This window comes from Protopterus annectens, chromosome 12.part0 (genome assembly GCF_019279795.1).
Source record: "Protopterus annectens isolate FY-2018-M chromosome 12.part0, PAN1.0, whole genome shotgun sequence".
NCBI lineage: Eukaryota > Metazoa > Chordata > Ceratodontiformes > Protopteridae > Protopterus > Protopterus annectens.
The window spans coordinates 610693007-610716581 of record NC_056746.1 but is presented as its reverse complement, the minus strand read 5'-3'; the positions used below and the strand labels follow the sequence as shown (position 1 = coordinate 610716581).

General features: G+C 42.4%; 1 protein-coding gene across 1 annotated transcript in view; it reads left to right on the top strand.

Moving 5' to 3' along the window:
• Positions 1-23575, top strand: part of GDE1 (glycerophosphodiester phosphodiesterase 1) — a 523842-nt gene that overhangs the window by 498969 nt on the left and 1298 nt on the right. The window lies entirely within an intron of this gene.

Below are 23575 nucleotides of genomic sequence, written 5' to 3'. Positions count from 1 at the left end.
TGGATGTGCTCCATAGATCTTCAGGATGCGTGCTGCCATATAAAGATGGACAGGCGATCCAGAAGATACTTAACGCTTCCGGCTGAAAGCCAGTCATTACCAGTTCAGAACTCTGCCCTTTGGTCTCACTACAGTCCCCATAGTGTTTACCAAATGCATGGCAGTAGTTACGGCTCACCTGAGGCGCCCAGGATTCCGGGTGTTTCCATACTTATCGACTGGCTCCTGGCTGCCACCACCGAGCATCTACTAACCAGAACAAGCGACACCACTATTCATCTCTGCTCAGAGCTGGGCATTTCTATAAATTTAGAAAAATCTGCCTTGTTGCCATCATAGCGTATTACCTTTATAGGGGCAGATTTAAAAGCAAAAGACATGGTGGCAAAACTGCCTCATGAAAGAGTTCAAACGCTACGCCATCAGGTGTCAATATTGCTCATGAAGAAAAAAGTGCAAACAAAATTTGTCCTCAAGGTTCTGGGTTCAATGGCAGCTGCAATAACACTAGTCCCACTGGCACGTCTACACATGAGAATATTATAGTGGCTACGTTTCACTCACTGGTCCATGCAGAAGTTGCCCATGTCACAAAATTCTAATTATGAACACCAGCAAGAGGGACCTACAATGGTGGCTTTAGTTCACTCAGGTAACGATAGGCAGACCATTTGTTCTCCCCCAACCTGTAGCTACAGTGACCATGGATGCTTCCCAGATAGGGTGGGGCAGGGATTATCTGGGACAGACCGTTCAAGGGATTTGGCAAGAACACGAATACCACTTGCACATCAGTGTCCTAGAGATGAGGGTGGTGCGTCTGGCGTTGCAAGCATTCCAGAGTTCTCTTCCAATAGGTACTATTGCAGTACAAACAGACAATATGTCCGTGGTGTGGTACATCATCAAACAAGGGGGAACCAGATCCTACCTCCTCTGTTGAGAGGCTCAAAGAGTATGGCAATGGGCAATTTCTACTCAACGTTTTCTGACTGCAACGCACATCCTGAGGAAATCCAACGTAATAGCAGACAGATTAAGCATGGCAATTCTTATGCCTCATGAGTGGTCCCTGAATCAGGAAATTGCGAACCAAATTTTTTGCAAGTGGGGCATGCCTTTCTGCTACCTCTTTGCTACACCCATCAACTCCAAATACAGCATCTACTTTTCCCCAGTTCCCCCTCCAGGGGAGTCACCAAGGGATGCACTTACGATTGGTCCCCGGGACTTCTATATACTTTTTCCCCATTTCCATTAAATCCCACGGTCCTCCAGAAAGCCAAATCGTTGAGTCGCAGGCTAATTCTTATTGCTCCTTACTGGCTTCGTCAGGTATAGTTCCCCTTTCTATGGCCCCATCTTCAGGAGGAGCCTTGCATCCTGGACCCAGTGCCGGATCTTCTGACTCATCAGTCAGGAACGCTCCACCCCTCTCTTGAAAGCCTCAAGCTGCAGCTTGGTTACTGCCCTTCCACTCTTAGCCAGGCTTCCAGAATTATCCCCGGCAGTATGACACATTCTGGTTTCGTCACACCAGAATACAACTAGGAAACTTTATGCAAGCAAATGGAAGAGTTTTTCTTGTTGGGCTGACAAAAAACATATAGACCCCTTTACAGCCCTTATATCTGCAATCCTGGAATTTTTAACAGAAACTTTTAATCAAGGTGCAGCGGAAGCCACAATACGAATACACCTGGCCACCATATCTAACTACCACGTAGGAGACATGGGATCCAATATACTGTCCCATAGATTATGCAAAGCCTGTCTCAGGGGTATATTTCTTTTAAGACCTCCTTTAAGAGAACCACCACCTGATTGGGACCTCAGTTTGGTGTTATCGTCCTTAACTCTCCCTCCTTTGAAACCAGCCTCCTCTTGTTCACTGAAGTTCTTATCTTGGAAGACAGCCTCCTCTTGTTCACTGAAGTTCTTATCTTGGAAGACGATCTTCTTAACAGCCATTACCTCTGGTAGGAGGATTTCAGAACTCCAAGCTCTGTCTATCCGTCCTCCCATCTGATTTTCCACAAAGACAGAGTTTTCCTCAGAACAAATCCTTCCTTTTTGCCAAAAGTTTGTTCTGAGGCCAGTTTAAATCAGTCTATCGAGTTACCCGTATTTTTCCATAATCATGGCAACAGGGCAGAATACAAGCTTCATCAATTGGATGTACATAGACAGCTATGCTTTTGCTTACATTGGACCAAGGAATTTAGAAAATCTGACCAACTGTTTCATTTTCAGAAAATAGAAAAGGTACTTCAGTTTTATCAAAATGGCTTACAGATACCATCACTTATGTCTGTTACTCTCAGAGTAAACAGCTGCCAGGGAAAGGGCATTCAACTAGAGCTATGTCCAATTCCACTGCCTTTTAAGCTAGACTCTCATTGGATTCAATTTGTGCTACAGCTACATGGGTTAACCCTCATACCTTTATTACTCATTGCAAAGTAGATGTGGCCTTTTGGAACAGGGCATCCTTTGGTACCACTGTTCTGAAAAGTTTATTCCCTTGAGCCACCCGAGAAAGAAGGTGCTGGGGATGCTGTCCCAGCCAGCAAGAATGAAGGCGAGATAGGACAATATAAGTTATGTACTCACCGTAACATTCCTTGTTTGTTGCCCATGATTTCGCCTTCATGCTTGCATCCCACCCCTCCTTCCCCCTTCTTGGAGGATCGAGTGGAAATTGCTAAAACTGGCTGTAATTTGCCTGATTCCCTTCATGCTTTTCAAATTAGGGGCAAGCACATCTGTTACAGTTATTGTATTGGTTGGCATAGCATAATGATTAGTTTCTCAAACTAGATCTGGGTAACAGTCGCTAGGCATCTTGGGATAGATTGTATCCTCGAGCCAGTGAAAGCTCTCAAGCTTTAGTATGTGACCGAGTCGGAATCAATGCTTGGTTCCGAACCCAACCAGCAAGCATGAAGGCGAGATCATGGACAACAAACATGGAACGCTATGGTGAGTACATAACTTCTTTTTATTGTAAGCTTCACTTACACAACTGTACTTTCTGGTGGAATGCCTTTAATTTGATGTGAAAGGGGTTTGCCAGTGATGGAATAACAGTACGAGTTAAGGAAATCCATCAAGATAAGGTTTGGTTTGAGGCAGGGCACCCCAACTTGTTGTTGTAAACTAGTAAAGAGCTGGTCAGTCTTGTTTAAGATAAATAAAATAAAGAGGAAAGAGGCAAAATAGTGCCAGCAAAAAAACAATAACAGTCACAAATCCAAGGCACTACTGGAGCAAGCAACACAAGACGACCTTGTAAAGTAAAATAAGCCTTTAATCCAGTAATTAATATACTCTGTACACCTCTCAATGCATTTTCCTCCACAATTTACAGACTTCATCAGATACCATCAAAACCTTAATTCATCCCATTTACACCCTTTACAAAATCCCTAACCCAATCACAAACATCATTTAATTACTTGACATCTGGTGGCACAAGTCCACAAAAATAAAATAGAATTGCACACTATCTAAAACATTTGTGCAAAATAGCACACATATTTAAATTCTGTGCTATGTATAATAATAGACAAAAACAATGGTTTTGAAGAGTACATTATTTAAAAAATTTAAAAGCAAACTTAAAAGCAAGTAGTCAATATTGAATCATGTATTAACCGTACAGAAGCAAGCTCAGTCAATCAAAACCTCCATCTAGTGGCCACCTTCAATAATACATAAGTTTTAGGCATGTTACTTTTTTTATCGAATATCTTTTTGAGTTTTTTTATATAGAATGTAAAATAGAAAGAGTAACAGGTCATAAAACATATGAAATAGTTGATGTTACATAGTGCTTAATGTTAAGTTGTCTATCTCGCCTTCATTCTTGCTGGATGGGTTTGGAGCCGATCCTCGGTTCCGACTCGGCCTCCTACTAAAGCTCGAGAGCTATTTACTGGCTCGAGGCCTCCCCATATCTCACAATGCGTGGCGCTAGATACCCAGATCTCATTTGCTACTTCAGCTACGAGGTTGCGTTTTTGCTGGCTCAGGTCGTATTAATCCTTTTTTTTTCTATTTTCAGCTAATATTTAACTGTATTTTTCTTAGAGTTAGATTGTCTTTACCTTGTAGTATAGTTATACTGTGTATCCCCTAGTTTGTCCCACTTAGGAAACTCGTTTTCTGTTAGAGAGTTTCTACCCCCCCCCCTTGTTTCTTCTCTATTAGTGGCTAACCCCCCCCCCCCTTGTACTTATAGGAGTAGTGTTTAGCCTTCTAGTTTTTTGTATATTTTTATTGAGGTTGTTGTTGTTGCTATTATTATTATTGTTAGCTTAGCTAGTGTGGGCGTGTGAGTGTGTCTGTGTGCCTTGTTTAAGCACTAGTGTAATTTTTCTCTCTTTGGTATCCCTGGACCAGTATGTCCAAGGATACCAAAGTTTCATGCTTCAAGAAGTGTGACTCGTGCTGTCAGAAGATGTTTCTGACAGACGGTCACACTTCTTGCGTTTATTGCTTGGGTTCCCTACACCTGCAGGACTCCTGCTCGGTCTGTCATGCCTTCAGCCCGAGAGTCCTGCAGGAGCGTAGGAACAAGCTTATCTTGAGAGGCCTACTCAAGCCAGAGGGATCCCCGCGAAGCCTCAGTCGGAGAAATCCTCAAAGCCCGCCAAGCCGTCGGCTCCCAGTTCGGAGCCGTCGCCGGGCAGAGCATCTGCCTCCTCTTCTGCTCCGGCGGGAGCAGACCCCTCTAGACCTCAATCGGCTCCGACTTTACTGTCAGAACCATCATTGGGCCGAAAACATTCTAGGTCCCCTTCCCTAGAATCGGTTTGCTCAGCTCCGAGGTCACCATTGCCTCAGTCGGAACGAAGCCATAGGTCCCACTCCTCTCGGTCTTCCAGGTTATCCGACCATGGCTTGGAGAGGGTGGTCAGTAGACTACTTAAATCGCAGGCCCTGGCCAAGATGTTAACCAGCCCTTCTCAACAGACTGTGGCTGTCCCGGTGTCTTCAGCAGTTCCTCCTCTGACTCCCCTTTTGTGTTCGGAGCCGGAGCTGGTTGGGGCTCGAATCTTGGAAACGTCAGAGCCGATACCACACCTTTCGGCTCCTTCGTCGGCTCCGATCTTTTCATTGGTTCCTTCCTTGGAGGGATCTCGGCGCTGGGACTCCCTCGTCGGCTCCGAGGGGGCGAGTGGCATCGGACCCTTGTCCGACCCCGTTCTCCCTCTCGGGGCTTCGGCGCAGGTGAGCTCGGCCCCGACATTGGCCTCAGAGCCGTCCCTCTCTGTGCCGGGAGGGGTTCATGTCTCTTCGGAGCAGAGACTCTCTGCTCTGCCTGACAGGGGTGCCTTCGAGGTCATGAGGAGCGTGCTGACTCCTGTCAGCTCCTCGATCGGCCCCTTCGGCTCTTCCCCCCCATGGTGCCTGCATCGGTCTCTGTCCACTCTCCTGACCCCAGGCGTGGAGAACATACGCTCCAGGCTGCCCCATTGGGCGTATCTACCTCTTCCAAGGCCTCCCCTGATCATTCAGAGGAGCCCCCTCAGAAGAGAAAATGTAAGCGGAAACATGTTGACTCCCCCGTAGTCAGTCACGTCTGATACTGACTTGGAGGATTCGGAAGGGTCCCCAAGATCCCCCTCTGAGGATGTCTCTTTTTCAGCCATCCTAGAGATCCTTAAGCAGAGGGGGAACTGGACTGCCCTTAACCCTTCCGAGGACGAGTCGGTGTACCTGGACGCGTTTGGTTCTCGCCCTTCCACCTCCTGAGTGTCTCCGCCCTTCGACCCGCTCATGGAAGTGGTGGCTCGAAGTGCGTGTTCAGCCCCAGACACAGTGGAACCAACTCCCCGCAGGCCCACTAAGTTCATTACAGCACCATCCGACAAAAATTTCTGACAAAAGGTGTCCCTGTTGATGCCATGGTGGTGGAAGCAGCCACTAAGAAGGAGTTGGCTGAGCCTTCGGTGCCTGTCCATCCACCTAATAAAGAGTCTAGGACAATGGACAGGTACGGGAAGCGGATGTTTTCTTCAGCGACCTTTTCCATGTGGTCGCTGAATTATCTGTGCCATTTTACCCACCTTCAAAGGGATCTTCTCAAGGAACTGGGTGATACCCTTCAGGATCCATCAGCTGCGGGGGCTCAGCATAAGATTAATTCCCAGCTGGCGACCCTTAACTCTATCTTCAACTCCTCCATGCGTCTCATTTCTTATGCAGCCGATGGGGCGAGTAGGGCCGCACGTACAGGTGTGGCTTTGAGAAGACATGCCTGGATGCGGTTATGTAACTTTGCTGACCCCTTTAAGGCATCCTTCACTAATACCCCCTTTGATGGTTCGGCTCTGTTTGGACCACAGGTGAAGGATACCCTTACCAGGTGTGAGCAGGAAGGCAAGACTCTCTCTGCTGTGGGAGTCCATTTTTTTACTCCCTCTAGACCATACCCTAAAGGTCAGAAGAGTGGACAAATGTGGTTTCTGAAACCCCAGGGAGTCCTGCCTGACACACGTGGCGAGTTTCCCTCCAGGGGCAGCGGAGGGAACAATAATAGACACCGCCCAAGGGGCAGGGGGTGTCCACAGAATCAGGGTAGCAGAGAGTCTTTCTCTGACAAACCCTTTCAGCACCCCTGAGGGGCTGCCCAACTGTCCACCTTCGGAGGCAGTCTGGGGAAGATTGTCACTGTACCCAGAAGCCTGGCAGCTCCTCACACAAGACAAATGCGTATGGTCCATCATATCCGAGGGTTACAAAATCCCCTTTGTCCACACCCCTGTACAAACAACCAGGTCCCTTCCAAATGTTCCACCTGGTCTAAGGGAACAAGCAGTGCTAGAAATTTCAAAACTGCTAAAAAAAAAGGGCCATCCAGCCAGTCCCAGCAGACCAGCAAGGATCCGGGATTTACTCCCAAGTTCTTTTTGGCACCAAAAAAGACAGGGGACTGGAGACCCATTTTGGATCTCAGCAGGTTAAACAAATCTGTTCAAAGAACAAAGTTCCGGATGGTCACGCTTCAGTCCATTCTACCTTTTTTGGGTCAGGACAATTGGATGTGCTCCATAGACCTTCAGGATGTGTACTACCATATCAAAATGGACAGACGCTCCAGAAGGTTTCTCCGCTTCCAGCTGGGAGCCAGTCACTATCAATTCAGAGCCCTGCCCTTTGGTCTCACCACAGCCCCCAGGGTGTTCACCAAATGCTTGGCAGTGGTTACGGCTCACCTGAGACGGTGAGGATTCCAGGTGTTTCCATATCTAGACGACTGGCTCCTTACTGCTTCTACCAGACATCAGCTACTGCGAGCCAGGGATGATACCATTCAAACTTGCTCCGAGCTAGGTATCTCAATAAATTTTGAAAAGTCTGCATTGTCGCCTTGTTAATCTATAACCTTTATAGGCGCAAGATTAAATACAAAAGAGCTGTCTGCAAAACGTCCTTTCGACAGAGTATCAGACATTCGCCAACATGTGCAGGTCTTACTGCAGTGCAAGAGGATTCAGGCCAGATTTGTACTGAAAACTTTGGGTCTCATGGCAGCAGCAATCACATTACTTCCCCTGGCTCGTTTTCACATGCGGATTCTTCAGTGGATGCTTTTTACCCAATGGTCATTTCAACAACTTCCGATATCACACAACATAATAATCACTCAATCATGCAAAGACCACCTGGCTTGGTGGATGGTCTCCCCTCTAGTACTTCAGGGCAGACCGTTTGTTCTTCCTCCTTCTGTTGCCACAGTGACCACGGATGCCTCCCTGATCAGGTGGGGGGGGGGCATTTTCAGGGCAGGACTGTTCAGGGCACTTGGCAACCTCTAGAGTACCACCTGCACATAAACGTTTTGGAGATGAGAGCGGTGCTTTTAGCGTTGCAAGCTCTTCAGGACTCTCTACCCACCGGGACTATTGCAATTCAAACAGACAATATGTCTGTAGTGTGGTACATCAACAAGCAGGGCGGAACCAAGTCCTATCCCGTATGTCGAGAAGCACTCAGACTCTGGCAGTGGGCGATCTCCTCTCAACGGTTTCTGATAGCAACGCACATCCCCGGGAAGTCCAACGTCATAGCGGACAGGCTAAGCAGAGCTATTCTCATGCCTCATGAGTGGTCTCTCAATCAGTCAGTAGCGGACAAAATTTTCCGCAGACGGGGTCAACTTTGCTGCGACCTTTTCGCAACTCCTCTCAACAGCAAGTGCGACGATTTCTTCACTCTCTTCCCCCTCCCCGGCCACTCCCCCAGAGACGCTCTAGTTCACGATTGGCCCCGGGGTCTTCTGTATGCATTCCCCTCCTTTTCCCCTAATTCCCAAACTAATTCAGAAGGTGACCGCATTGGGATCCAGGATGATCCTCATTGCCCCTTATTGGCCTCGATAAATTTGGTTCCCATTCCTGCATCGTCACCTGCTGGAGCAGCCTTGGAATCTGGACCCAGTGCCAGACCTCTTGGTCCATCAGTCGGTCGGGCTGCACCAATCCCTTCGGTCTCTCAACCTCACAGCTTGGTTGCTCAACTTCCAACCTTAGCCAGGCTTCCACATATTTCTCAGCCGGTGCGTGAAATCATCCTTTCTTCGCACAAATCTACTACCAGGAAGACTTATGCTAGTAAGTGGAAACATTTCTCTTTCTGGGCAGAGGCTAAAAATATAGACCCCTTTACAGCCCCTGTCCATCACGTTCTAGATTTTTTAGCAGAACTTTTTCGAGCTGGTTCCTCGTCTGCCACCATTAGGGTCCACTTGGTTGCCATCGCAAATTTCCACGCTGGCCTGTCAGAAACCAGCATCATGTCCCATAAACTTTGCAAGGCCTTTCTTAAAGGGACTATTTTACTTAGGCCCCCGTGGGATTTAAACCTGATATTAGCTTCCTTGATTCTCCCTCCTTTACTCTCCTGGAAGACTCTCTTTTTAGTAGCCATCACCTCAGCTAGGAGAGTTTCGGAACTTCAAGCCCTCTGTATTCGTCCTCCTTATCTTGTGTTTCACAAGGATAGAGTCACTCAGGACTAATCCTTCTTTTCTGCCCAAGATACATTCCCAGACAAACCTGAATCAGGCTATTGATCTACCTGTCTTTTTTTGCTAACTATTCGAACAAAGCTGAACAAAAGTTACACCAATTGGACGTTCATAGGCAATTACGTTTTTATTTGGATAGGACTAAACAAACAAGAAAATTGGACCAACTCTTCCTGTCCTATGCTGAGGGCAAACAGGGCCTGCCAGTTTCTAAAGTAACCTTATCCAGGTGGTTGGCCTCTATTATTACTTTGATTTATCAACTGAGACAGAAAGAACTCCCTACAAAACCAAAAGCTCATTCCACCAGAGCGTTAGCTACTTCGGTAGCTTTTCAAGCAAGACTACCAATGGAATCTATTTGTGCTGCAGCCACATGGGCCACTCCTCATACTTTCATTTCACATTATAAGGTGGATATGGCATCTAGGAGTCAAGCTGATTTTGGTTCCACTGTGCTCAAGAGTCTGTTCCGATGAGCCACCCAGGACTAAGGTGCTAGGGACGCTGTCCCATCCAGCAAGAATGAAGGCGAGATAGACAACTTAACATTAAGAAGTTATGTACCTACCATAACATTCCATGTTAGTTGTCTTCTTCTCGCCTTCTTTCTTACATCCCACCCTCCATACCCCAAGCCTGGACAGACTGAGAAGAGTCCCTTTTTGAGGCCTTCTTCCTCTGGCTGAGTCTTATCTGGGTTACGTCCTCCTCTGTTTTAATACTGTAGGTAAACCTGGTAGTTTGGACAGGTGTCCTTAAAATTTTTTCTATGGTGTTAGCTCTGCCAAATGAGATCTGGGTATCTAGCGCCAAGCATTGTGGGATATGAGGAGGCCTCGAGCCAGTAAATAGCTCTCGAGCTTTAGTAGAAGGCCGAGTCGGAGCCAAACCCATCCAGCAAGAAAGAAGGCGAGAAGAAGACAACTAACATGGAACGTTACGGTAGGTACATAACTTTTTAATGTTTAGCAAGTTATTTAAACCAGGTATTACACATTTCTACTAAAAATACAAACAATCTAAGATTACACTTTGGATTACTGTAAAGCTATGCTATGTTATGTCATAGTCAGAACCATGTTATAACAGTTCACTAGTATATTCTGGTTACAAATGGGAGTATAACTGGAGGCACACCACCAACCTACCTAACATTAACAGTCTGCTCTACTATATTCTGTATACATATGTACAGGAATGTCACCTTAGTTAGTGTTGTCAGTACTCTCAACTGAGAGTTGTGTGTACTGTGTGTAATTAACATTGTTTGCCATTTATGATAAAATATCATTTAATGCTATGCAGTACTGATAATATGTTTGGTTCTTTTGAATTTTTTATAAAGCTTCTTGGCCAAAATATGTTTTTTTTGGCCATGTTCTTGTGTTCTGACCAGAATAGTTTGTATCTGTCCAACCAGTTTTTTGCTACATAAAATTTTAATAAGGTGCATAGTGTTATTGTTATGTGTTTGGAGAAAATATTAGTCTTACTTTTGAATATATGCAGTATCGCTGTCTCCCAGGACAAAGTGAATTTTGAATAACCTGATTTCTCTAAGAGAAATCTTAGTGAGCACCATAGTTTGTAATCTGTTTTTCAGCTCCAGAATATGTGGAGGATGTCAGCCTCTTTATTAGGGCAAAAAGGACAATAAGGTGACTTAGAGGGATTGAATTTGTTAATGTGCATGATATGCATTATTGAAGGTCATGATCTGGGTATAAATTAATTTTTTATATGGCGTCAGTTTCATAGTATTTCTAATAGCTAATGCCTTCTGATTGTCAGGTATGATACTACCTTTTCCTTCCCAGAACTTTGAAAACAGTATTGTATTTTGATATTTAATTTTTACTGTTAATTTATATGTATTTGAGATAATTTTCTTTTTGTATAAAAGCAATTTTTGGATTTGTTGCACTAATTTGATATCTTGCTCGTTTACAATGATATCTGGTTATAGTACTAAGTATAAGATTTGTTTAATTATCACCTTATAATTATTGCTTGCTTTAATTATGTTCTTGATGTTTTCCAGTGAGAGGTTTTGTAGTTGGTAGAAGTCCCCGTACTGTATCGTTTTTTTTATTAATGGGTATTTATCCAGGTTTACCATAGAGTTTGCTAGTTTTATATCAGGGTTGTTATGAATTGGTTGTAGAAGAATAATCGTGTCTTTTAGATTTATTGATATCAGTAATTTCTTGAAAATTTCAGATTTATTAATTAAGATCGGGTGAATATTTGTAGTCTTAAGAGTTTCCTGATTAATGAAGGGAATCGTTTTTGGGTTCATTTTAGATGTCATCATGTTTTGGTGGAATATTTTAATCCATATTGGGTACCATTCATTACCTATTTGGGTTATAGTTATCTGTTTGCATGAAGCGACTAGCATTAATAATTTTGTAGTACAGTTGAAAATCAGGAAGGCTTAGACCTCCTTTTTCTTTTGGGGGTATTCATTTATTGTAGCTAATTCTTGTACTTTTTGGGTACCATATACATTTTGCGGGTCTATATTATAAGATCGATGGTTGAAAACATCTAACACCATATGGTCGATGTCTGCAAACATCGAACTTATAAAAACAACCAAAAAGAAAAGAAGTACCCTAATGGGTTTAAGCAGGGGGAGCAAGCCCCCCTGCCCCCTCCCACCCCCCACTACTTAAATATACCATCTCTGTGACCGTACTACATTGCAGTAAATGGAAATCTCCCCTTACGGAGATTTCCATTTACACATTCAATGTGCGCTTTCGCTGTTCTCGTGTCGACAATATCCACTTCGATATTGTCGGCTTTCGAGAATATTTGTTAGTCGAACTTTTATCTTGTTGAAGAAGGTAACTGGAATTTTCATGAAAGTGGCATTCAAATGATATAGAAGCTTAGGCAGTATGTTCATCTTGACCATTGAGGCTTTTGGTAAGGTAGAGAGTTTAAGCTATTCCCATTTATTAATGTTACCTACTATATTTGTCCAAGTTTTAGCTATGTTATTATTGAACATATCTGATTGTGTATGGCTGAAAACTATACCTAAATATTTCAGAGTATACTGCACTTTAACATTAGTCTCTGAAAAATAAAATTCCTTATGTCTCAGGGGGTTGATTGGAAATATAATTGACTTATTGGGATTGATTGCATAATTTGATACTAGAGAAAGCTTATCAATGGATGATAAGATTTTATTTAAGTCAGTGTTAGGATACTGGAAGTAGATATTGAGATTGTCTGCAAAAGCTGTGTATTTTATTTGGGTTGTAGATACTGAAATAAGGTGATGATCGATTCTCTGGGTGATTAGTACTAATAATGCTTCTATATAGAAATTGAACAGGTTTGGTGAGAGTGGGCATCCCTGTCTGGTGCCATTAATAATTTGTATTGGGTTAGATGTTTTCTTGTTTATATAAAGAGTTGTAGTTGCTTTACAGTATAGCGTTTTGATCATTTTTATGTATTCCTTTGGGAAAACAAATTGAAAAAGTATAAAGAGGAGGAATTTCCAAATGACTCTATCAAATGCTTTTGTTGCAACTACTGATAAAGCATATTTTGGGGATTTGTCCCTGGCACATAGGTGGGATAGGGCATCTATAGTTAGTGTGTTGTCCCATACTTGTCTTTGACTCATAAAGCCTAGCTGTTCAGGTACAATTATTACTGGAGCTACTTTCTGTATCCTGTGAGCTAAAATTTTTGAAAATATCTTTGTCTATATTTATCAGAGCTATGGGTTTATAGTTATTAGGATTTGTGGAGTCTGTATTTGGTTTTGGGATAAGTATTGTTTGAGTTGTTCAGAAAAAGGTCTGATATTCTAACTTCTATTATAAAGTTGTATAGTTTTAAAAGTATTGGTGTTAGTTGTTGCTTAAAATATTTATAGAATTCTGCCACGTACCCATCACGGCCAGGAGCTTTCCCAGGTTTTAGCTTCTCAGTAGCCTTTTTTACTTCCTGTCCTGTTAATGCACTTTTGAGACTATTCAATTCTGATTCATTAATCTGAGCGAATTCTAAGTTATCCACAAAGGTTTGGAACATGTCATGTATGTGATTATGTGGGCCGTAAATGGTTTGGAATATTTCTTCAAAAGCCCCTATTATTTCATTATCTGAGCTGTAGGTTTTGTCTTTATATTTTATTTCTTGTATTTTACATGTAGTGTTCCTGATTTTTTATAATTCTCGCTAACATTTTGGAAGGCTTCTGAGCCCATTCTGCATATCTGTGTAGCAGTCTTGGTTCTGAAAATGTATATTGTTGCGTTATGATCTCGTTTAATTGTTTTTGTACACTTGCCATTTGTTTCCTCAAGAATAGCAGTGTGATTTCTTTGTAATTCTAGTTCAATTTGTCATAGTTTACCTTCTAGGGTACTTATATTGTCTCTTATTTGCTTTTTGTAAAATTATGCTTTTTGAATAAGGGTATCCCTAGCCGTGGCTTTAAAGGCTGCCCATTGAATATCCAGAGGAGTATAATTTTTTGCAAGGTTTTCATTTAATTAAATTAGAGAGTTTATAATTTCTTGCTCCACTTCTTTAATTTTCAGCAGGTTTGAGTTTAAAGTCCAGTTTGAAGTATTGAGGGTGGTATTTCCAGTTTTAGTTTGTGTTATTGTTGTATTTATTTTTGAGTGATCTGACAATGATCTAGGTTCTGAGTTATACTGTACTTCATACATAGCAATGTTTTGAGAAATTAGAAGATGTCAATTCTTGACCAGGTCTTATGGTATGGGGAGAAGTATGTGTATCTGTTACTAAGACTGTTTGTCTTGTTAAGTTCTAAGAGATCTATAAGGTTGAAGTTATCAATTAATTCTGACAGAATAATTGTGGCTTGAGGCGATTGAGTATTATTTTTATTTGATCTAACAGAAAGTTAACCGAAAGAAAGGGTAACAAAGTTCACACCGGGGATCACACCAACAGCACTACTAGATAGGGGCCAAGGGTACTAGCTGCTAGTTCAAGGGTCTAGGGAACTACTAAAGGGGAGGTGAATACCGTACAACGTGGCTGGGCTAATATATGCCTTCGGGCAGATAGCCCAGTACCAACCTATGAACCTATCTATCTTTGGATGAATTTATTGTTATGTTCCAATCTCCACCAATTATAAACAAATGGTCTGGGTGCTTTAGAGGCATATTAATACTAATAAAAAAGCAGTGTAAAACCTTTTAGCTTAAAAGATAATTCTAATAAACTAACAGTAAGTCGTTGAAGTATAATTTAAAACAAAGGGGTGTCGCCACCAAATATACACTACCTCAACTGACCAGTGTGTGTATTATAACTTATAATTTAGCCGCTCTTAGTTTTAGAACAGGGGCTACACTAATGTTTCCATTAAGACAAGGGGAACAATTAGCTTCCATATTGATTTGCCAGAATAGCTCTCTGTATTCCAACCTTGTTTCTTGTGGCCCATCCCTCAAATCCACAGGAACTTTTTCAATTACAAAAAAGAAAAACTTAGCCCCCGCACAACTATTAGTGTGTTTTATAAAGTGCATTTCTATCATTTTTGGTATGTCATAATAGTGCTCGTAGAGCAGTCGTCTTAATTTTCACTCTGTTTTACCGATGTAAAATGCCCCACATGTTCCTCAGGTAGCTAAATATATCATCTCTGTCGTGTTACAGTTGTAAAAGGTATTGGCTACTATTTCTCTATTCCTACTAGGAATGTTAACTTTTTCCTGGTTCATAATATTGGGACATTGTGAGCATGCAAGCTGAAAGGTTTTATACTGCTTTTTTATTAGTAGTAATATGCCTATAACATATGTATTATTGAAGCTTGCTTCTGTACTGTTAATACATCATTCACTATTGACTACCTGCTTTTAAGTTTGTTTGTTTTTTTAAGTTTTAAAATAATGTACTTTTTAAAACAAAAGTTTTGTTTATTATTATGCACAGCATAGAATTTAAATACATGTGTACTATTTTGCACAAATGTTTTAGAAAGTGTGCAATTATATTTTATTTTTATGGACTTGTCACCTGATGTCAAGTAATTAAATGATTGTGATTGGGTTAGGGATTTTGTAAAGGGTATAAAAGGGTTGACTTTAGGCAGGGGTCTGCAACCTTCACTATCAAAAGAGCCATTTTGGCCCCTCTCACACCAAATAAAGTTCATCGGGAGCCACAAAACCTATTTGATCCCTAAAATGAAGATAACACAGCATATAAAGTTTTATATGTAGCTATTATCCTAACTGTAAAAGAACTAAGTTTATAAGAGCAATATTGAAAATCCATCCCTATATTAGTTCCTTTGTTGGGATTGCTTGATCCTTCTCAGTGTGTGTGTGTATGTGATATCTTTCAACCTGTTATAGCAAGAAATCTGGATGAAGCCATAAATAGTGGGACACAAAAGCCCAAAATATGGACACTTTTTTAAAATATTTCTCTTGCAAACTTAAAAAGTTGATAGAATAACATTTTACATTAGCATGAATTTTCTGAAGGGTATGAAGTCAAACTCAAATGTCTATTTTTTCTGACTTCAGCCCTCAATGATTTACCAGAAAACTACAATTTTATGAGAAACAGTGTGTGTGTGTGTGTGTGTGTGTGTGTGTGTGTGTGTGTGTTTGCAAAATGCATGTTAACAGACACCATGTTATTCTAGCAGGTTTATAAGAGCAATATTTATAGTCCATCCCTATTTTTGTTCCTGTGTTCCCCTTTATTTGTGTCTCTGTCCAGATTTATTGTGGTAAGACTTTGAGAGGTATAGAAACATTTCAGGAGATGCTGCTGCTGCCAGGGGATCGCTCTGTGTGTGTGGAATGCATGGCAACAGAAATCATGTTATTCTAACAAGTTTCTAAGTTTATAAAAACAATATTTAAAGTCCATCGCTTGATTGCTGTGTGTGGTGTGGTGTGTGTGGTGTGGCAGAGTGGCTATTATTTTTCAAAGCTTCAGGGAGCCACTGCAGAGAGGTGGAAGAGCCACATGCGGCTCCAGAGCCACAGGTTGCAGACCCCTGACTTAAGGTTTTGATGTTATCTGATGAAGTCTGTTAATTGTGGACAAAAACACATTGAGAGGTGTACAGAGAGCCTTAATTACTGGTTTAAAGGCTGTTTTTACTTTACAAGGTTGTCTTGTGCTGCTTGCTGCAGTAGTGCCTTGGATTTGTTATTGTTTTTTTGCTGGCACTGTTTTGCCTCTTTTTCTCTTTATTTTGCTGGTTTGTGTATTTTTAAGAGGCATGGAGAGCACTATTTCTTTGCCAAGGCAACTGCATTCCAGGAACTATGACATCTGCTAAACACTGATTGGCCAGCTAACTCAGCTGGTTGATCTATTGACTCCTATTGGTCATTCCCTTGCTACTGTTCTTTCTATGGGTCTTAGTAAGCACAACCTAGAAGGTTTGGTTGATGGAGGCGGAATTCGGACAAGGAGTGAATTGCACATACCCGAGGAGGATAGAAACAAAACTAATAGGCATTCTAGCAGTTCGAGCAACCAGTATGCTGTTATGGAAGAACCTACGGGTTTCCCGAGGATTTTTTCAACACAAGAGAGTGATGGGGAGAACGTGTGATCTGCAAGCCGTTTGGGGGCTGCTGTACCTGGAACATCAAGACAAGGTGACTATACAGTAAATTTACCTGCAGCAGGACAGACAAATGACTTTGATAAATGGTTGAAAAGACAATCTAAATTTGTTTTTAATAGTTCTGATATTGTTACTAATGAAGTTGTTGAAGTGAATACTTATCAGAGCAGTTTGGGCAAGCTACACGGTCTAATGGCTAAATATAAACCTTTAAGTATTGACACTGATTATCTGAATGAATGTCTTAAGTTGGAAATAGTTCCAAAAGGTTTGAGGGTGTGGAAATACCCAAACTATGTGCAAGTAGGGTCTGTTTACCATAAAGAACTACTTGAGATTTTTAATAAATGTGGTCTAGACATTGTTAGGGTGATTATTTGACAAAACTCAAAAACCTTGGTCGACTTACACCATGAAACAGATGAGGTTAACAAACGAATTGTAAATGATTTATTGTTTGCTGTAGATACTGAAAAGGGAAAGTATTACCAAATAAGAAATAGAGTTGAGGAGACATGCATTTTAAACATTAAGAGGAAAATTTAAGAAATTACAGAGGGACATTCAAGAGTACAAGGAAAATCATAGTTACCCCATTCCCAAATTATTTAGGAAAGATATTAGCACAACTGTGTGTGTTGAACCAGCAAGGGACTGTATTAATAGTGAGAATACTTTTTACATTAATGGGGTGCCAATCGAGGAAAGGGGTGTCAGTGGTCAGGAGGCGAGTAACCTTTAGAATTTCCTCCGTTGCGTAGATCAGAAAGAATAATGAATAAAAACGGTCCCCGGTACAAGCAGGATTTTTCCTGTTGGAGGGATGAATGGGGAACACGGGGGAGGGGGAGACGAGGGAAGTAAAAGAAAACCCCATCATTACTAGAGATTACTTTATTTGGACCATGAACAACTTTCATATTTTTAATTATAGTAATGTTGATTTGACATAGGAACATTTTGAACTCTTTCCTAATGGGTTTAAATTTATACCCAGCAAAAAATTCAGTATAACCAAACTCATTTTGATCTTAAACATGTTTACCATAAAGTTAAACCTTGAAGTATTCTTTAGAAATCAAAAAACTGGGGGGTTAATGATAGTCTCAGAAGAAAAAGTGTGTTTATCCCCTCCCCTGCACCCCCAATTGATGAATTTTGAGCGAGTAGGGGAAAAACAAATACGAAAATAAATTCCCAGAAACAAAATTGGTTTTAACCTTACTAAAAAAGAGAAGGAAATTTTAAACTACTTTAAGAACAACAATAAAATTAGGGTGACGAAACCAGATAAGGGAGGTGGAGTAGTACTTATGGATTTTATTCTATATGAAGGCAAAATGTTGGATATTTTTGGTGATACCGAAACATATGTTAGGGTCTCAAAAATGAGGTCAGCATAGTATATCAGAAGATTGATGTGGCTATTAGTGATCTCTTTATGGAGGGGATTATTGACCTAGCGACTTTTAAATATTCAAAGAATGATAAACCAAAAGTACCCAATATTTTTGGCATCCATAGGGAAGCCTTCTAGCTTATCTACCACAAGAGGAGTGGTTTCTGGCCCAGAAATTGTAGTTTATTGGCCGTTTGGACAGTTTTCTTTTCCTTCTTTTTCAACTTTCTCATTTAAAAGCCCGCGTTTGCGCTTGTTTCCTACTTTTCCTGTAACTAGTCTAGTCCAGATACAGATTTGCTGTATCCAGGACTGTTTGTAAGCTTATGAGCCTCCCAAGCCTTTCTATGTCAGAGGGAAGTCTTCTAGCTTGTCAGAGGGAGTGATAAGCACTAAGTAGCCTATCTACCACAAGAGGAGTGGTTTCTGGCCCAGAAATTGCAGTTTATTGGCCGTTTCTGGTCTAAAAGCCCACATTTGCACTTTTCCTGCCTTTCCTCTAACTAGTCTAGTCCAGATACAGATTTGCTGTATCCAGGACTGTATGTAAGCTTCTGAGCCCCCTAAGCCTTTCTGTGTTGGAGGGAAGCCTTCTAGCTTATCAGTGGGAATGGTAAGTACTAGGTAGCCTATCTACCACAAGAGGAGTGGTTTCCGGCCCAGAAATTGTAGTTTATTGGCCATTTGGACAGTTTTTCCATCTTTCAACTTTCTGGTTTAAAAGCCTGTGTTTGCGCTTGTTTCACGCCTTTCCTGTAACTAGTCTAGTCCAGATACAGATTTGCTCTATCCAGGACTGTTTGTAAGCTTCTGAGCGGTGCCAAAGTCTGCTGTTAAATTTTTCCCCTAGATCTGCTAGTTGTCTCCTCTCCTGCACATTTACTAGCTTATTAGCCTAGCACTTTACCAGATATCTTGTAGCAATTATTGTAGCACACAAAAGTGCTACCAGCACTAAACGTTCTGCAAGGAAATAGCTCCAGTACTTATTATTAATGCCCACCCCTCCAGCATGTCTTAAGGTCAGTTCCTTGTGCTTTTTCCAATTAACCTGGTGAACTTGGGCATCGTGAACTTGGGCATCTTGAGACAATGTAGCAACAGGCTCATGTACAGAGACAACCCTTTCCTCTTACCTCCCGAGAGATGTACTTATATATCCAAATTGGATGCCATGCACAAGACCAGAATAGCTGGTTAAGAGGAGAAGGTCAACACTTGCACCACACCACTTGGAACACATAGCCCTCTAGAAAACACACCAGCACTGCCTACACATAAAACACAAACCACACACCCACCTTCACCGAGGCTGTCAATAAAAATCTACCCAAACAGCAGAGAACTCCAAGGCAGAAACGCACTCGACCACCACAACACAACACTAAACACGAGACACATAACTCTCCTAAACAGTGTGCCACTCAACCAAAGCCCCTAAGGCAAAACAGCACGCCCAACACACTAGTCATAGGTGACTCGATAGTGAGACACACTAATATCCTACTCACTAGGTTGAATAAGGAGAAAGTGATAGTCAGCTCCCTGTCAGGTGCCAAGATCCGCCTCATAATGCACGTACTCAGGTCCCTCAACAACAGGTACAAATATGACTCTGTCATTGTACATGTGGGTGTGAATGACCTGAGATGTACCTCTCTCTCTAGACTACATGAAAAGAGACATGGAGGAGTTCTCGGATTATGTAGCCCAGGCAGGTATGACCCTAGCCTTGAACAGCATCCTACCATCACCCAGAATGATACCACAGTACAAGCAGAAAATTATTGATTTCAACAATTGGCTAAGTTTCTGGTGTCATTCTAAGGGGATCCAGTGTCTGTCTGCCTGGGATGACATGATTGACAGACCTCGATGTTTTGCCAGAGATGGCCTGAATCTGTCACCCCTGGGCTTCCAAATACTGGCCAATGCTCTTGCTACCCTTATTGCCTTTTTAGGTGGTGTTCCAAAGACCAAATTACCACCGTAACAGCTACAAACAAATGCAATCTGAGGGTCATGCTGCTCAATGCTAGAAGTCTAACTCTGAAAATGCACTCGCTCAAAGCACTCCTTAAAATGGAGAACATTGATATTTGTGCTGTAACAGAGACCTGGTTCAAGGCAGCAGAAAGCACCCCTGTACTACCAGGCTATAACTCATTCCACACCTGTGGCCCCAGAACTTGGATCAAAGCTCCAAAGATGGTGGTGTTTCTATATTCATAAAGGATGTGCACACCTCTGGACTGGTGGCCCAAAATAACGCATCACAGATTCCTGTCCCAGAGACTTCCCATACTCTGGAACAAACTACCTGTCTACATCAAACAAAGCTCCTCATTTAGCACTCTTCAAGAAAAATCTTGATGATTGGATGGGTAATAGGAAATTCACCCCAGGGATCACTTCTGTGACTCTGCTTGATAGGGGCACAGGAAAATAATTTTCTTGGGTGGCGAAAGCCAGGGTAACTTTTTGGCTGGGCTTAAATAGGCCCTAGGGCCAGTAGCCTAGTATCTACCTATGAACGTATGATACTTCAGGTGCAGCTAACATTGGGTAAGACAGTGATTCAGGTCGTAGCCTGCTAGAGGTCCCCAGCCATGTCCCAAGATCACACTCCACGTTCCTAAGCACCCTGGAGAATATTAGGGTCCAACCTAACACTGTCATACTGGGCGACTTCAGTTACCCCTCCATTAACTGGGGAAGCTACTCATGTACCAATACACTTGCCCAACACTTCCTGGAATTCATCAATTCCAATGCCCTGGACCAGCTCGTTCTTACCCCCACTAGAGGTAGTAACATCCTTGACCTGGTCATTGCTAACATGGGCGACCAATGCTTTACACCAGTCGGCAACTCCTCCCTGGTTAAATCCGAGCACAAACTAACCACCTTGGAAATCCACCCCCCAACCCACCCCCCACAAAGTTAACCACAATGAAAAACTTCTCCAAAGCTAGCTTTGGGCTGCTAGAAACAGAGGTGGCTAACTTCACGGCACCCATGCAAATAGAGAATAGTTGCATGACTGCCGAATCATACACCAGTGCACTGTATGAACACGTACATAAATGCATGGATCTTGCCATATCCAATAGAACTAAGATGCTCTCCTCCAAAAATAGGAAGCGAATCTGGTGGTCCCCTGCCATAAACAAACTCTACAACAGAAGATCGAAACTGATGCGGAATAAGGTGAAGTTCCAAGACTGGAAAAACTCCCTTATCAGCCTCAACAAAAAGTTGAGATCACTCATCAAATCCTCTAAAGCTAGCTATGAAAATAGAATTGCAGCAGATACTAAAGACAACCACAAGGCCTTCTATAGTTATGTAAAGAATCTCCACGGCAATACCCGGATTTGCTTAGAGCTACTGCACAATGGTACCTCCTATACCGAGCCAGCAGATATTGCCAATATATTGGCTGACAGATTCAGTGCCAACTTTACCCCTCTCCCCCCACCAAATGACCAGTCACAATACCAGTAGATTACCAGGCACCCAGTATTACTGCTGCACAGGTTAAAACAGCACTGTCCAAGCCCAAGAATACAGCAGACCTGACAATATCCCTAGCTGTGTTCTACATGAACTCCAGAGTGAACTGGCACCTCACCTGTGTGCCCTGTTCAATCACAGCCTCACCTCAGGCTTTGTCCCTGCCGAATGGTGCTTTGCTACAGTTATCCCTCTCCACAAAGGAGAAGCGACTACAGACCCTGGGAGCTATCGCCCCATTAGACTGACGAGTCTGATATGCAAAGTCATGGAACGCATCATTGTGGACCTAATAAACAAGGATATAGGGAATCTCCAAACTCTGGATCCCACATAGTTTGGTTTTGTGAAGGGTAGATCATGCCTGCTCAACTTGGTCGACTTCTTTGAGTCAATCACCAGAGCCGTGGATGAAGGCAAGGTGGTTCATACAGCCTAACTTGATCTGGCCAAGGCCTTTGATTACATTCTCCACTCAGGAATCATAGAAAAGCTCACTAAGCTGGGCATCAACACTAGGTGGGTTGCAAACTGGCTCACAGATAGAATCCACAGTGTAAAAGTAGCTGACTCCAAGTCAGACTGCCAACCAGTCATGAGTGGAGTCCCACAGGGTTCAGTCCTGGGTCCTCTCCTGTTTGGTATCTACTTCTCTGAGGTCCAGGCCAACACAAAGGGATTCTGCCTGACAAAGTTCGCAGACAATTGCAAGTTGGGAGCTGTTACTAACTCCCCAAGTGATGCTGACATCCTACAGAAAGGCCTCGCTAAGACCAACAACTGGTGTCAGAACCAGGCCTTAAGCTGAATGCCAGAAAATGTGTCGTCATCCCACCCACTTTGGGAAAAACCCGGTTCCATTGAATCACCATATCGATGGTAGTCTACTGAACACAGAAGGCGTTGTAAGAGATCTGGGAACACATGTTGACAGCAACCTGTCTTTTGACTGCCACATTGCCACTGTGGTCAAAAAGTCCTTCTATGTGGCACATCTCATTACTAAGGGTTTTGCAACCAGGAAGAAGGAGGTCGTCTCCCTCTGCGCTTCCCTCATTAGGCCGGTCATCTTGTACAATGCCCCATTTGGCATGTACCTCACTAGACACCTGCAACAACTGGAGAGGCCACAAAAGTACCTCACAAAGAGGATCCTAGACCTTAAACACTTGTCCTATATGGACAGACTCAAAAAACTCTAATTATTCTCTGTTTCATATTGCCTACTTAGAGGCGATCTCTGCTTGACATACAAAGCCATGTCTGACCCAGCTCTGTTAGAAATGCTACATCTAAAGAAATCCTAGTCCCTCCGCACTACACGCTCCAGAGACCTCAACCTCATTACCACAATCAACAGAACGTGCTGGTGGGAAAGGTTCATAATCCAGAGGCTACCCATGGTATGGAATAGACTTCCCATACATGTCAAACAGAGCACCTCACTGGCCTTCTTCAAGAGAAATCTTGATGAGTGGATGGGAAATAAAAAATTCGCCCTGGGGATCACTCCAGTGGCTCTACTCAACAGAGGCACTGAAAACTAAGGTTGGATGGCACGATGCCAGGGCAATCCTTTGGTCTAATCTTGTAAAGGCTCCAGGGCCATTAGCCTAGTACACACCTATGAACAAAGAAGCATTCCTTTTAAACTGTACAGATTGTTTAGTGTTACTACACTTTCTGCTTTAATTACAGTTTTTTGTTTTGTAATTCAGAATGATAGTAAAATGTCTAGTGAATTCATCACTTGAAAGAGGCCATTAAACTATAAACTACGTCTCTTATAAGCATATCCAGAATATATATATATATATATATATATATATAAAATGTGTGTTTGTATATAATAAAATACTCCATTTTTGTGCATTAAGGATTATTTTACGCATGTAAGGCCACTCAGCCTTTTATCTTTTGCTTTACATGTACCTCTCTTGGTACACTTCTTTAGAAACACAAAATAGCCTTCAGTAAAGGAAAAGCTCTGTCTGAAGATCATAAG